Source organism: Heliangelus exortis, chromosome 2 (genome assembly GCF_036169615.1).
Source record: "Heliangelus exortis chromosome 2, bHelExo1.hap1, whole genome shotgun sequence".
Lineage (NCBI taxonomy): Eukaryota > Metazoa > Chordata > Aves > Apodiformes > Trochilidae > Heliangelus > Heliangelus exortis.
Genome location: NC_092423.1, coordinates 113,244,715 through 113,259,430, shown reverse-complemented (window position 1 = coordinate 113,259,430; position 14,716 = coordinate 113,244,715). Strand labels below are relative to the sequence as shown.

Genomic DNA, 14,716 nt, shown 5'->3' with positions numbered 1-14,716 from the left:
TCATTTTCTCAAGCCATTGATTCACCATGACATTGCTAAGTATACAGAAGAGAAAAATGGTTGAAGACTAATGAAACCCAGATAAAGTTACTTGAGAAATACAACTAGAAATTATCTTTTTTTTAAAAAAAAAAAATTCGTTTTGGCAAGCCAGCAGGCAAGTATGAAGTTGCAATTTTCCTTCTAGTAGAAGTTAGCACAACCAGCACACAGCCCACCAGTGAGGGACTTCCAAAGGAAATACAGCATGCACCTGCAGAAAAAAGCTGCATCAGGGATCTCATCCTAAAGGCTATTTTAAAGAAGAATTTATTCCAGAAGTAAAGCACTAAACAACATTAAAATCAAATTAAGGAGGAAAATAAGGAGAGAAACACCAACAGTCTCATAATAGAATTTAAATAAAGTCAAAGCTATTCGTGGTGGATGAGGGGAACTGAAAAGGGAATGAAGGCATGAAATTTATTGCATTATCAAAACCTGTACTTTTCATTTCACTTTTCACTTCAACTTCTTTGGACTAAGCCAAAACAACACTATTACATTTTACTTCCTCTAGAAGAAAAACTGAAAAATATTTAATGTTCAGAGCTTCTTCTGTACAAAGTGGAAAATTATTATGCTAGCCCTTAACACTCCTGTCGAATGAAAGCCTCTTGATTGGTTTTGCCCTTTTTCTTTTGTTTCTAAGGAAAAGATGACTCCACTGAAAGGCGCGCATCAAGCGCGATTTGCTGATATCACTACCACGGAGCTAAGTATTTTATTTCAAAAAATGCAGAAACTACTAAATTATTTCAATAAAAAAAATAATAAGCAGACTGAACTTGCTGTTTTGAAATTTCAATCCTGTATAAATGACAATAAAACCCAAGAAGATAACATCTCAGAGATACAGCAATGCCCAAATAAATCAAAATCATCAGTTTTGGTTTGCGGTACAGAAGTTTACATTTGAATGCAGCTGGATTGCAGTCAACTTGCCAGCTCCCCTAGCAGCTCCTTCAAGCTGTATTGATTTCTATGAAAGAAAAGGCACTGTAAATCTACTTGGGCAGCATTGCGTCATTCTTTTGGTTGGCTTGAAGAAGTAAATGAAACGTTTTCCATTAGTATGGTAAAGAAGCTATACAATTTTGTTTTCATTTCGAATAGAGTCTCAAGTTACGGAACACTTTAGCTAACTCTGTGGCAAGGACTACATGGTTCATGTTTGTAAAGCCAGCAATTCATGCTTATGTGAAACCAGATGTGTACACTGCACAGTCCCCAGGGCTGTGGAGGGTTTTTTTAAACGTGTTGCTGTCGATTAAAAAAGACCCCTCTTTGCAGTTAAAGCATGGAATACACTGAAGCAGAAACAACATGCTCTTAGAGACAGGGGACGAGAGGGAGAGCAAAAGGAGAAGAAGAAAAATTTAAGGGAATAAAAACCACACACAGAGAGCAGCATATAAGCAATGCTGTAGTACAACAAAGAGCAGCACAGTTCTGAGAAGCAATAAGCATAACATTACTTGAGGTAACAAGAACTCCTTGATCAATTATTCATACAATTTACATCAACAGTTACAGCTGCATCAATGAAAAAGAAAAAAGAAACTAGGGCAAATATATAAAATCTTCATAGCTATGAAGCGCCCTTGATTTTCACCAGAACATTTGGTTGTCTCGTATCATGTGTTTCTGGTTAGCAACACACCCCTCCAACAAAGGGAAACAAGAGACAGAACAGCACATAAACTGCCTTGCTGGAAGTAGCGATAGCATTCAAGGCTGCATTTCAATCCTGGATACTGTGCATCACTCTAAACTGACAGTGCCCTACACTCTTTTACAAAAATCCTTACCACCACCCCCACTTAGATATATCCATGCACCTCACAGGACTATGCAGATAACCTTCTATGAAGCCTTTACTTTTTCAGTGTACAAAATTGGACTTTAAAGTAACATTAAGAAGTAATTATTTATTTAATGCATGGTTGTCTCAGCTTGTACTGTTACATGTATTCCCCAAAGCAAATGTAACAAAGGGAAACACTCAGGACAGAAATATTTATGGATTTTTTTTTTCCCTTCCAGTTTGAAATCACTGTATAGTCATAATCAATTTTTATGCTCTGCCAAGGTTTCAATACATTATCCTCAGTTGTTCAAGATCTTGCAGGTGGACTGGAGAAACACAGTTGAAACTCAATTCAAAGAAGTGAAACAGAGAGAAAGGGAATGGTGTAAGAAAGAAATGAGTGGGCCAAATAGTGTTTGGTGGTGTTACTCCCAGGTGAATACAACAGATAAGGGAAGGTTATGGGGTGAAACTCTGACTGTGCTAATGGGAAAACTCACGCCAATTTTGATTCTACTCTTTGGATGACAGGACAATGAACTTTGGTCTGGTCAGGACCTCTAATTCCAGCCTCAATTAGAAAGATCAATAAAGGATTTAGAAGAAAAAAACCCGAACTTTTCAGATGAATCAAGGAGTATTCATTCAAGACGCATTCCAAAAAGTGAAGTTACCACCTTGCAACAGCTACTTATAAAAGAATGCAGAAGTTGGCTAGCCCTTAGAAGGACCTACATTTAATACTGAAGAAATCTGTAGAAAACATTTCCACTACTACTCACTTTTTTCAGCCAACTCAATACGCAGTTCAATTAATCTTGTCACTATGAAGGAAAGATTCTGCATATATTATCACTAAAATGAAAATCCTGGATGTGTAGCAAAACCATAGAACAGTCCAATCTCCCCAGCTACCTGGGTCTGTAGCACTGACAGGTAAATAAAGTTCTTGGGGTCACACTTTTTTTCATCCATCCCCATTTCTCTTTTACAATTATCAGTCAGGTATGGATGACCATACTAAGAAATAATCATAGTGCTGGTATACAGAAATTTATCATATGCAAACCTGTTCTCCTCCCATTAATGAAGACATTGATTCTCCGTCCCTGGAGGTTTTTAAGAAGAGGCTGAATGTGGCACGCAGTGCCATGGTCTAGGAATCACAGTTGTAGTGGATCAATGGGTGATGGTCTCAGAGGTCCTTTCCAACCTGGCTGATTCTGTGACATCAGAAAGAGCTTCCATATTTTTGTGGCAAACTCTTAAGTGTGCCAATTAAAGTGAGATATATTTCTAAAACCAGAACATGCTGTCAAGCTCAGAAATGAAAATGCAGTTATATCTATTAATATTATAAGCAATTACTTCTGTCTCTAACTTACAATGCCCTATGTTGTTTTCCCCCTCTGCCCCAGCATTTGCTATGATAACATTCGTAGCAGGTAGCAAGTAGCAATACACGCAAAAGGAGAAAGCTCAGAGATGTATTTGTGTATTTAGTAAGAAAATAAATTCTTACTTAGAAAACGGTATCAAATACTTTAATTCACTTTAAAAATTAATCTATTTACCTTGATGTAAGATTTCTGAGTTCCTGCTAAGGCTGACTGGGCTGTTAGGAGGTCTTCACCTTTAGCAGAGGTCTACAGGTAGAAGCAGGTCTCTTCACCCTGGAACTTCCAGAGGCTCCTTGCAGTGATGCCTGGAGACACAGCAAGAGGGAAAGCATTTAGCTTTATCATCAAAGTCAGTTTTAGGACGAGCAATGAGCTTCCTTATAGGATGTATGTGTTCTAGCAGAGATTGAAAGGCTACAAAAAGGTGGTTAGTGACACCGAATGAGTACTTGTCAGCTGGAGATGTTCTCCAGCATTTATTGTTTGCCCACACAGCAAAATCTCCAAGTTCTGAAATCTATCAGGTGACCTACAGGTATCAATTCTGAGTTTCTCTCATGTCATCATTTTCCCCATATTGAAACTGCTCGGACACACTGCTGGAACGCTTCAGAGAAAAGCGCAAAAGTGGTGAGACATCATCTTCTCAAAAGAGTCACTGAGTGCTGCACCACTGCAAGGCAAGAAACTCAACCTACAAACCATCCTACCTCCCTCTGTATGAGGTGGTGAGACACTGGCACAAGTTGCCCAGGGACATTGTGAATGCCCCTTCCCTGGAAGTGTTCAAGACCAGACTGGAGAGGATATTGAGCAACCTGATCCAACCTGAGAGGTGTCCCTGCTCATGCAGGGGGCTGGAACTAGACGATATTTAAGGTCTCTTCCAATGCAAACCATTCTATGATTCTGACTTCCATCCATCTGACAAAGTAGCCCTTGTTAAATACACATGCAAGAACACTGTTTTGTGCTTGGAAAAGTTTTAAAATATTAATGTTTCAACTCCACCATCAAAAAGGAAGGATAACAACAAGATTGCCTTCATGAAATGATTTAAGATTCACTACCGCTTCTTACATGAAAAACAACCATAGAGATCTTAGTAGGTTACAAGATGTGACCTAAATCCCTGTTTAGGTTTATATTCCTTTTTTTCTCAACACTCCACCTGAGGTAAGATCAGCTCTAATCATAATACTCTAAAATGAAAAGTAGTTGGATTTCTGGAGTATGGTATTATTTGACAGTATGTGCTCAAGTACCCTTACTGGCACAAGCAGATGGCACAGCAGCTTCTTTTAAGCAAAGATTTCTGAGCAGTTTGAAATCATTTTAATTTTCTAATGAGTTATTCACTCGAGAAGCAGGACTGCAATCAGGTTACATACCGTGTGATGAAACATGGGTTTCCTTTAGCAAAAATCTGAAAATTATTTGCAGAAACTGTTTAACCACAGTTATTCAAGATTTCAGAGAAATTCAAATTCAAGAAAACAGTTGTCTGATACACCAAGCGGGCAGCAGTATTTGTAAGGTATCAATTACTTTGGGTTTCCAAACGCCCAGTCTTTGAGGAATCTGCATGATTTTGGGTACTGACATTACATACACCTTAGATGAGGGTTCATTTGTGCTGGGTAGGTGGATGGAGGTTCATCCTGGAGACTGGCTGCCTCCGAAACAGTGGTACAACAGAAACAAGCAACAGTGGAGGGGTTTCAGGACAGATGGGCACCTTCATGTAAATTAGAAAAAGCAACAAGAGGAAGAGAAAGCATACACAGATTCAAAATGATGTGGTATTACATCTATTTACTATGGGCATGTTGTAGTATCAATCTGATATTTGGTAAAAAAACAAAGTAAACAACATTTTAAAAACGTGAGGTAAAAAGGGGATTTTTCCAACCTTTCCTTTTTTAGAAAAACAACAGAACCCAGCAACATATTAACTAAAACCACTCTTGTATTATTAGAAGTTATTTGAATATTTCAAATTGCTATATTTTAAGCAGTAATAGTGACATTTATTTCAGTCTCAAAACCAAAGCAACTTTGCAAGCAAAAGGATGGCACCTCACAGTTTAAGCTCCCTGTAAGTTCATATTGAACAAGTCAGAGGGAGAAAAGATAACACCATTAACTGCAGCTACTAAATCTGTTCCAGCCATGTTTCTTGGCCAAGAAGCTTGAGCAAGTTCAAGTACAAGCATTTTATCTCCATATTAAGTGACAATTTTTAGAGCTATCAACTGGTAAGGACAGAAGACACCTCCCCAAAGTCCCTAGAAGACTAGGATAGCTGTATCGCTTAAAAACAAAAACTTGTGATAAAATACTGTGGGGGAAAAAAGTTTGTGCCTTTTTGTGCAGAAAAATATTCAGTTTCACTAATTTCTCCCTTTCTGCCCTGTTGAAATTGGAGTTTCTAGCTAGCTCTTTCTCCACTAAGTTGCTGGTTTAGAGTCTGCAAAGAATGCAGGTTCTAGCTCCCAAATTTACATCTGGTGCTGATAACATTATCAGTCTCCTACAGGAAACACATTTCACCAAACTGAATATATTCATGCCTAAAGAAGAAACTATGTTGCATGCATGTGCACAAATACATGTATTAAAGTAGCTGCACAGTTACTGGTCAGTTCCTCTGAAGCACTCAAAACCACACTTTAAAAATATTTCTATGAAACTCTTATATTTATAGACTACATCCTGAGTTTTGGCCTTTGTCCAAAAAGCTGGAGCCTTTTATGACACATGTCGTTTCCTGCTTTGCTGTCCAGTAACAACAAGTCTTTGGGCTTTCTTTGTAAAAAAAGGCTCTTCATCCTCACTTGCTATGTTCTTCCTCTCTTTCATTATCTTGCTAAGTATAAAATCAAAGTTTTAGTACTTACAAAAACACACATCCCAAGGAAGAGAAGCCAAACCTAATTCCGAAGTATCTGTGAATGAATGAATGGCCTTCTTATTCTAACAGTCCCAAAGGCACTGATTTAAACCTTCAAATCTCACGAGTCTACCCTGAGGCTTCTATAATCCAAACTGAAGTCTTCAAAAATGTAGGATTTCTTGACAAAGAAATAAGCTGATATGAAAACTCAGCAGCAGACGACTAAGTATTTGATAACTCGATGCTTTGATAAGGCATTACCTTAATTGCTGTCACCAGGGAGAAGCTAAAGCCAGGAAACTGAAACTAGGCAGCTGGAAGAATCTAAATACTCAAATAAATAAGACATACTTTCTCTGCCAAAAGAGATATGAATACTTTCTGAAGCCAAACAGAGCAGAGATCCTGAAAGAGAATCAAGTTGTTAAACAAAGCAGAGGTATAGGAGACCACAGCTGTACACAACTAGAAACACAGAAATATTTATCAATGGATATTGTGCCAAAAAAAATTAAAAAAAAATAATTTAATGTAGACCCTAAATTTTTACATGCAGGATATGCTGAGTCACTACTCTCACATGTCTATAGCTTTCAGGTAAAAAGCTCCCAGCAAACATAAATTAGAAGGTGGCCATTTAATGAACATGATCTTCAGAAATATTAGGAAGGGTCCATATCCACTAATTCTGACATTTTCTGCTCCACATGACAGATATGCTTCCATAAAAACAACTATAAAAACCTAGGCTGTACTCAGCTCACTTGCTCAGCATTAAACCACTGAGAAGATGGAGGAATCAAATTAAAGAAATCTAGAACAATCAGAAGCAAGGCATCTCACATTTAATGTTAACATGTTCATACTTCACACAGTGTTATGGTGAGTACTAATTATTACTTTTGCTGGCAAATAAATGCTTAAGTATCTTCAACATTGGAGATTTTACTTCCAAGTTGGAAATATTAACTTTGATACATTCTGACTACTTATATACAGCTGTTAAAAAATCCTCACCCCAACTTCGATCAAGAAAAATAAATTTAATTGCAAGGTAAGATATCTATAAAGAAATTAAGACCCTTATTCACCACAAAGTTTGACGAAAATACTCTTTTTTTGGAAAATAAGCAGTAACACCAACTGGACAACTGGAAGATACCAAAGTCTTTAAAAGTCTCACAGTTTCACTACCACTATTCTTGCAGCTGTAAGCATCTCACTAGAGGAATTTGGATCATTACAGCTACTAGAGGGAAAGTTAGAGTACATTCACAGAAGCAGAAGGGCAGAAGGTACATTCATCTCCTAGCTTTTAATTATACCAACTAAAAGCTCCAATCAGAAGCAAACTACCAAGTCTAGAACAATTTGTGTTGGTTTGGGGGTTTGTTTTTTTGGTTTTTTTTTTTTTTGGGGGGGGGGGGGGGTTTGGTTGGTTGGTTTTGGTGGTGGTGTGTACAACTGCATGCTTGAAAAACATACACTGAGAGATAAAAAACAGGCCTCATCAGTTTTCTGTCCACATTCTCAGGTACTCTCTTTTTGGTAAGACACACAATTTCATTCAAGGTTTGTACCAGTTTCAGATTAAGCATTCAGGGTCTATGGAAATACAGGCATCAGGTACAGCCAGGTTGTCTTTTATATGCACTGTTGCACTAATTATTAAGAAAACATTCTTTAATGCAGCAATCATATGATTACTTACAAAATCAGAGCTTCTTTCCTTCCAACTTTCCTCACTGCACTTTTTATAAAGGTAAATGATAAAATATGCATTTTTTTTCTAGGAACTAATTAATAGAAGCATAGCACTTTCCTGGAGTGAATCACATAGTGTAAAGTATTAAAAAAAAAACACCACAGCTTCCTGGCCAGCATGCTATCTGGTTCTGCAGTATGGGTTTTCTTTTTCTGGAGTTAAAAAAAAGAATGAAAATAAAAATAACAATAAAGTTATGCCACACTGCCTTATTACTGTAAACATTGCAGAGAACTATAAAATATGGAATGGAAGCTAAAAATAAGGCAAAAGAAGACACCTTTCTAAAAATTTCTGGTGACTTCTCCAGCAGCTATAGAGAGTCAATTAAGCTCCTAAAAAGGGCACTATTAAAGAAATTAAGAATCACTCAGTCAGGAGTACCAATATTATGTATGCCAAAGAGATTTGATGACTTGGAGGTCTTGACAACAGTTTAAGACCTCGACACAGACCTGGAGATTTCCAATAATAATAAAAAAATTAACAAAAAAACAGTATCTTTATTGATGATCCCTGGAACATGTCAAAATACACTATTTTAAGTAGTAATGGCCAAAATACAAAGGTTTCTGAATGACAGCTTGGGCTAAAAACCTGAAGCCCAAATTCTGAACACTCCTTACTTTGAATTTGCCATTTGGCTTTATTCATTTTTCATTGTCACCACAAAAGCATAATCACTTTGTAGTTCATCAGATGCAAGCTAGGTAATTGGCTTGATTTTAGGACAGGCATTAGAAACAACCATATGCTATCACCATCTTTGCCTGCTATCTGGGAAAAGTCTTAAGACAAGACACTCATGAAAGCGTACATGAGAATATTTATATGCAGCTGAAGAGGGAATCACATATGTCACGCTCTGCTGTTGGCATTCTCATAGCAAACCTTCCAAAAATCAGCAGCACTTAATGGGTAAAGCTGGAACCCTACAAAGCGTAAGAAAAGCACGGAACTAAAAGCAACAACTATACATTAAATGGATTTTTAGCTTTTCTGGCTTTTAATAGTGACACCATCAGTGTTTCAAGGAAATCCCTCTGGAATGCACAGACACTTTAAAAAGTCTTTGCAACATAAAAATTAGACAAATGCTACTTAATGTTTTCAGCAGATGTGGCCTCATGATTGTTTTTGTTGAAAATCCAGCCACAGTTGGAGAAGCAGGATTTTTACACAAATTATACACAAATATGCCCTAGCCTCTAATCTTGTTCTCATTTTGCCCTATCTGCAAAGGACAAGCTGTGCAAGAGACATGGGATCCTAAATTTTCTATCCTGGTACCAAACTACCACCTGAGATGCCTTAGTTCTCCCCTAGGTATGACCAAAAGACAATGACCCACATTCAAGACAATACAATTGACACCTAATCCCATTAAATGATCAGATCGAGACAGCTCACTGGTTTTCAGGACACAGGTGAGGAGGTAAAACTTGCCCAACCAATTTTGCAAAGAACAATGCCAGGGAACAGCAACAGTGATTCTCCAAAGTACTTGAATGATTAGAGGCAGTATGGCACTTTCATCAGATTTATGGGAAGATCAGGAAGTATGAAAGTGCCAGATGGTCACTGAATACCAAGATAGACACACATCTTGGGGGAGTTTAAGGTCACTTTTTTTTCTCACTAGCCAAAACAACAATTAATTTACAATATAAGCTTGGGAAGTAGAATTAGTAGAGATTATTAATAACAAGACATTTGCAAACACAGAATAAAGAAGAAAAAAATAACAAGGAAAAAAAAAATCCCCACCCAGTTATGCACTTGAAAAGAAATAAGGGACAGGAGGAATCAGCTGAGGGAAATGCTCATCCACTTATCATTTCATTAGGCATGACTGAAATACAGATGGATATTACAGCCCATAATGACAAATTTTCCTCCTGCCTGAAAGACTCTCCAGTCCACACTTGTATGTTCAAGTTTCTGGGTAAAGAACTTTCATCAGCAGGCTATTAAAACCTCAAAGTAGCAAGAATTTAATCTATATTCACTTGAATACAGCCACTTGCTCACCCTGCATCACAGAGTGTGCAATTCTTTCTTTACTTCTCAATATAATCAGAAAGACTAACTTGGCTCTTTCTTATTCATCTGTAATTGTTTCTCTTTGGCATTTTACTGGAAGAAAGAGTACAGACCTTAAACCAGTCAACAGATGAAATGTTAGTAATAAGAGACATGAAACAGATCTACTGCCCATGATAGGAAATACCAATTCTAGAGCTGGCCCTCAAAATACCCTATTTTGCTGGAAATAAGAAGATACACAAAGCTTTGACCTGGTGTCAGACCACAGGGTCAAACATACAAAGAGAAAATAAAGAAGGAAACAAGTTTTATATATGGATGCAACTCTAGCTTAGAAATGTACTATTTGAGGAAATTCTTTACAGAAGTTAAAAAAAATGTCAGATCCTATGTTCGTTTACTTTTCTTTGTTTAAAGCTAGTTACCAACATCTGGTTATACTGGTTAAAAGATTTTAAAGAAAATACAAGTTATTACTACCCTGAATTTTAGTGCAGTGCTACAGTACTTCCATACCTCTGAGGAAGCAAATCCAGGCAACTGCTCAGCTCCACGTGGTGGGAAGCTGGCAAACCCAGGCAAGGGGCAGGCAGCCAAACCAACTACTAAGGCTAAGAGCAGTATAAATCAACAGTTTGAATCAGGTTTTACACTTCCTTTCTGAGGACATAAGCCACTTACTGCTTCTTTTATAAACATTTATCAACTTGGTATCAGGCTGCTATGATTAGAGATGAAAGCAGCAACAGTGGTAGAATACCACCATCAGTCTGATCTCGATTTCAGCCACATTTTTTTGTCAAATCAGGAGTGAAGCTTTAAAAACTATATTCTCCTGCTGTTTTGATAACTCATACACCTAAACCTTTAAAGCTTTTTTCTATTCCTTATAAATAAAAATATCTACCATTACTTTCCTTTGCGGTCACACGGTATCACCAGATGCAGAATAAAAAGCCACAGATGGCTGATAGGGCTTTTCCATGGGCTGCCATGTGCAGCCTTTCTTTAATAATTCTTATTTAACAGCACTGAGGTCAAAGAAGATCACAAAATATTTTAAAAAAAACTTCCAGAAAAGGAACAGAATTCATATTGTAAATAGTTATTCCACAGCAGCCATCAGAAAAGAAGGGAATGGACGTATGGGAGGTTGTAACTAGACAGTTGCCTTCCAGTCTATAAAGCAAAGTCTCTTTGCTAGCCTGAAGCCAAAGGGCAAATGAGTGCTTATCCTACTCTGTCACTCATTCTGCAACTACCTAGCAATTCTTTATTAAATAACAGGGATGTACCACTAACACTTGCACTAATTAATTCTTGGAATTTCAAATGACCTCACAGCTAAGAAAATAATGCTGGTCATTTAGTTATAAAGAGGTCTCCATGCAGCATTTTTGTATATCAGAATATGTATTTTTCACTGGAGGCACCCTGACATTCCTAACGATGCATGTTTCTATGATTCCAACAGACCAATAAAATTTCAATGTGGCATTCTCCCTCATAAAAGTTGGTAACATTTCATCTATTGGATGTGCTTCTGTTCCCTTCAAAAATTCTGTGCAAGTTATCTATAAAGACAGGCACTCAAACTAGTATAAAATCCCAAACACTAAGTTTGAACATTCTGAATTGTATGCTGAAATACAAGGGGAATCTAAGGTGCTTGTGTAACATAGAAAACAAAGTATCAAAAGCATTAAGCACAAAATCCCCAAACTTTAAAAGTATGTCTAACAACTAAGGAGATTTATCTTGATCTTTATTGCAGTGCTATCATTTATATTAGTACATTTTCATGCTGTATAAACAATGCATTTAAGTTTCCAGTTATTATGTTTGTGTGCTAGGTAAAATAGGAATTTTCAGCAGCATGTCTCCTCAGATCCTGCTAAAGGGTTTCATATGATGCAGTTCAAGCAGAATGTTTTCTTTGCTTGCCACAAAATAGGGAATTATTATTTTATTACACTTTAAATAGTAGTATACCAAAACTCACCATTTGGTCACTAACTATAAAAGTTACAACGAAGTATATGGGATGTGAACAGAATTTTATAGATGTACTTCAAATACATTTGCCATTTTTCTCTGTTTGATGATCTTGACAATCTTTGCTCATTTTACATGCAAATATCCTAACTACACAGCTTTTTAGTCTAGCAAATTTCAAGTGATTTTCAACATGTGAAGAACTGTTGAGAGCAAACTTTCTTTGTATTGACACTAGTTTAGCATTTACACTGCACAGCAATTTATTCAAGATGTAATAATTCAGTCCTGCGTGGGTGTCAACTGACTTGCTTCAAAGTCTGCTTCACATCTACAGTAGATTTTCAAGAAGATGCAATTATCTTAGTCACACAGGGAGACTACAGTATCCAAGAGCTCTGCACATCTCACTTTGGAAAGTTGGGACTTACAACTCTGCGCACTGGAAGATCTCCCCTGAAAGCCATACATTTTTCCCGTCTTTTGTCAGCACAAAGATGAGTTTTGTGAGGTAGATGACAATCATTGGCAGGTCTTGTAGTAGCATATGGCCAGGCTTTCTGACCTCTCCCACATCCACAAGATCTTGGGAAGGAGCAGAAGAAAAGCAAAGTGTGAAGCCAGGTGTCCTGAATGCAGAAGTTCAGGAGCCATAAGTTTACAAACAGCATATTTCAGAGAAGCCTCTTATCTTGATTTACAGAGCTTGCAAATTGAAGAAAAAAAAATCATTTGCATTCCCTGTGTAAGTTGTTCCATGATTAATTATCTTAATTTAACTACCTTTGCTTTTGGTTCTAGAGTGACACAGAAGTTTAAGGGAAAATTAGAGGCTTCATAACAACTATTTTACCCCAGCTTGCCTACACCTGTAATACAGAAGATTACTGTAGCTGAAAGATCCAAGAATTCCCCTATTCTTTCAGTTTACCTATTTAACACCATGCCAAGGTGCTGAGGAGCTAAATACACAGGACAGTGACTGCTGAGGGAGAGGAGCAGGAAACCCAAACAAGGCCAAGAAAGACTTTTCATGCTTTAGTATCTCCCGGTGATTCAAAACAAGAATTTGCTACCTTCGGGATTAATTTATTTCACCGCCAGGGATGTTTTCATGGAAGAAAAACAAAAATAATTCAGTCCTGTAGCCCGAGTTTGTTCTAGCAACACCATGAAACCTGTTTTGGGTGGAATGTGATAACTTGCTGGCAGAAGGCCACGTGTGGGAACACATGGTTGGGGTGAAGCATGGATGGTCCCTGGCCCTAAGGGTGGCCTCACTCCAAAAAACACATTGTGTCCCTATGAGCTTTTCTGGTGGCAACCAAAACCATGTGGGGAAAGGGGAGAATTAGAATGTCCTGACGGAAAGGGGAACACCCCATTGATGTTCCAGCATGGCAGGTTCCTCACCAGCCAGGATAGCCATGCAGAATACTCTTTTGTTGACTAAAGCCTTAAGTTATTAGTAAGAATGAAATCTCTTGACCTAGATTTTATCCAGCTTTACAAAAAAATAAAAAAACCAAAGCCATACAAACACACACATCACAGCCTTCCTCTACAAACACACTAAGAGACTACACTCATCATACACAAGAGCACTTCAAAACAGATATTTCACAATGGAAACAAAAAAAGGCTTTTTGTGCTCCTCCCTTACCCAGCTTTGTGTAAAAACATGAATACAGATGATGTTTGATTAAAACAGAAACCTGAACCCCAGGTTGAATGTATTTACTTTTCAAAAGCATTTTACAATTTGATTTTCTTCTTGCCTGCTGTGATAATTGATGAAAACTACACAGGGATTAAAATGAGCACAGGTGTGGGTCTACGTAGTTCAAAGAGATTTGATCCCAAATGAAAACAAAAAGAGCAAAACAAAAAGCTTGAGTATTTTTAGGAATGGATTTAACACAGCCTAAACAAATAAGTCTAGATTAAAAGTAGGATTTTACAGCCCAGATTTCATGTTACCGAAATTTAAAGCTTGTATTTCATAATGTATTAGAAACTTTTGTATGCAATACCTAATTTAAGCTGTTATTAACAGCCCTCCATATCATAGAAGTTACAGTGGATCCAGAGAAAACAAAAGGCACTAAAAGTAGTAAAGAGCAGTAAAATGCAAACAGGCATGTGTAACAACAGACATCTGGCACTAAACCAACATTATTTTTATATTTGTAAGAGGTAAAAGGAAAGACTATGAGCTGAGAATATTTTACTGCCAATATACAAATCTGCAGAAAACCCACACTTATTTTCTTTGCCAAAGTTATACTGCTACAGCTGGATCACAATTTCCTTGCACTCGTGAGGTCAGGAGCTGTTTGAAAAGAAACACATGATACAGCTAATCTTTGTGCCAGCTAATCATACCTAATGCAAAAAACCCTAATTTCCACATTTTTCCATCCCAGCCTCCTTCAGCAGAGCTAACTAGCATGTCACTAATCCCAAATTTGTTGCACTACTTTGTTAAACAGATTTAAAAGACAAATACACACAAATCACACAGGATAAAGAATTTATTCTCTGTTCAAGGCTTATTGCTGAGCTTCTGAGAATCAAAAAACAGCACTTAATTGTATAGAAAACAAATTAATTTGCCTTAAAGGCATGCCAACCAAAGACCCTTATGAAGGGGTAAAACACTTATGAAGGAGTTTTTATTCAACAGCTATTTTCTTGCTTAAACTAACTACTGTTTCTACAGTAATATATAATCAATCTTCTACAAACAGAATCCAGTAAACTTT

The 14,716-nt window shown here is 37.2% G+C and overlaps 1 protein-coding gene across 4 annotated transcripts in view; it reads right to left on the bottom strand.

Moving 5' to 3' along the window:
• FAM110B (family with sequence similarity 110 member B) overlaps nucleotides 1–14,716 on the bottom strand; it is a 107,964-nt gene that overhangs the window by 75,963 nt on the left and 17,285 nt on the right. For all 4 annotated transcript variants that reach the window (XM_071737598.1, XM_071737596.1, XM_071737592.1 and 1 more), the window contains exon 2: nucleotides 3,424–3,554. The gene's annotated coding sequence lies outside the window, so the exon portion shown is untranslated. The remainder of the gene's footprint in view (nucleotides 1–3,423; nucleotides 3,555–14,716) is intronic.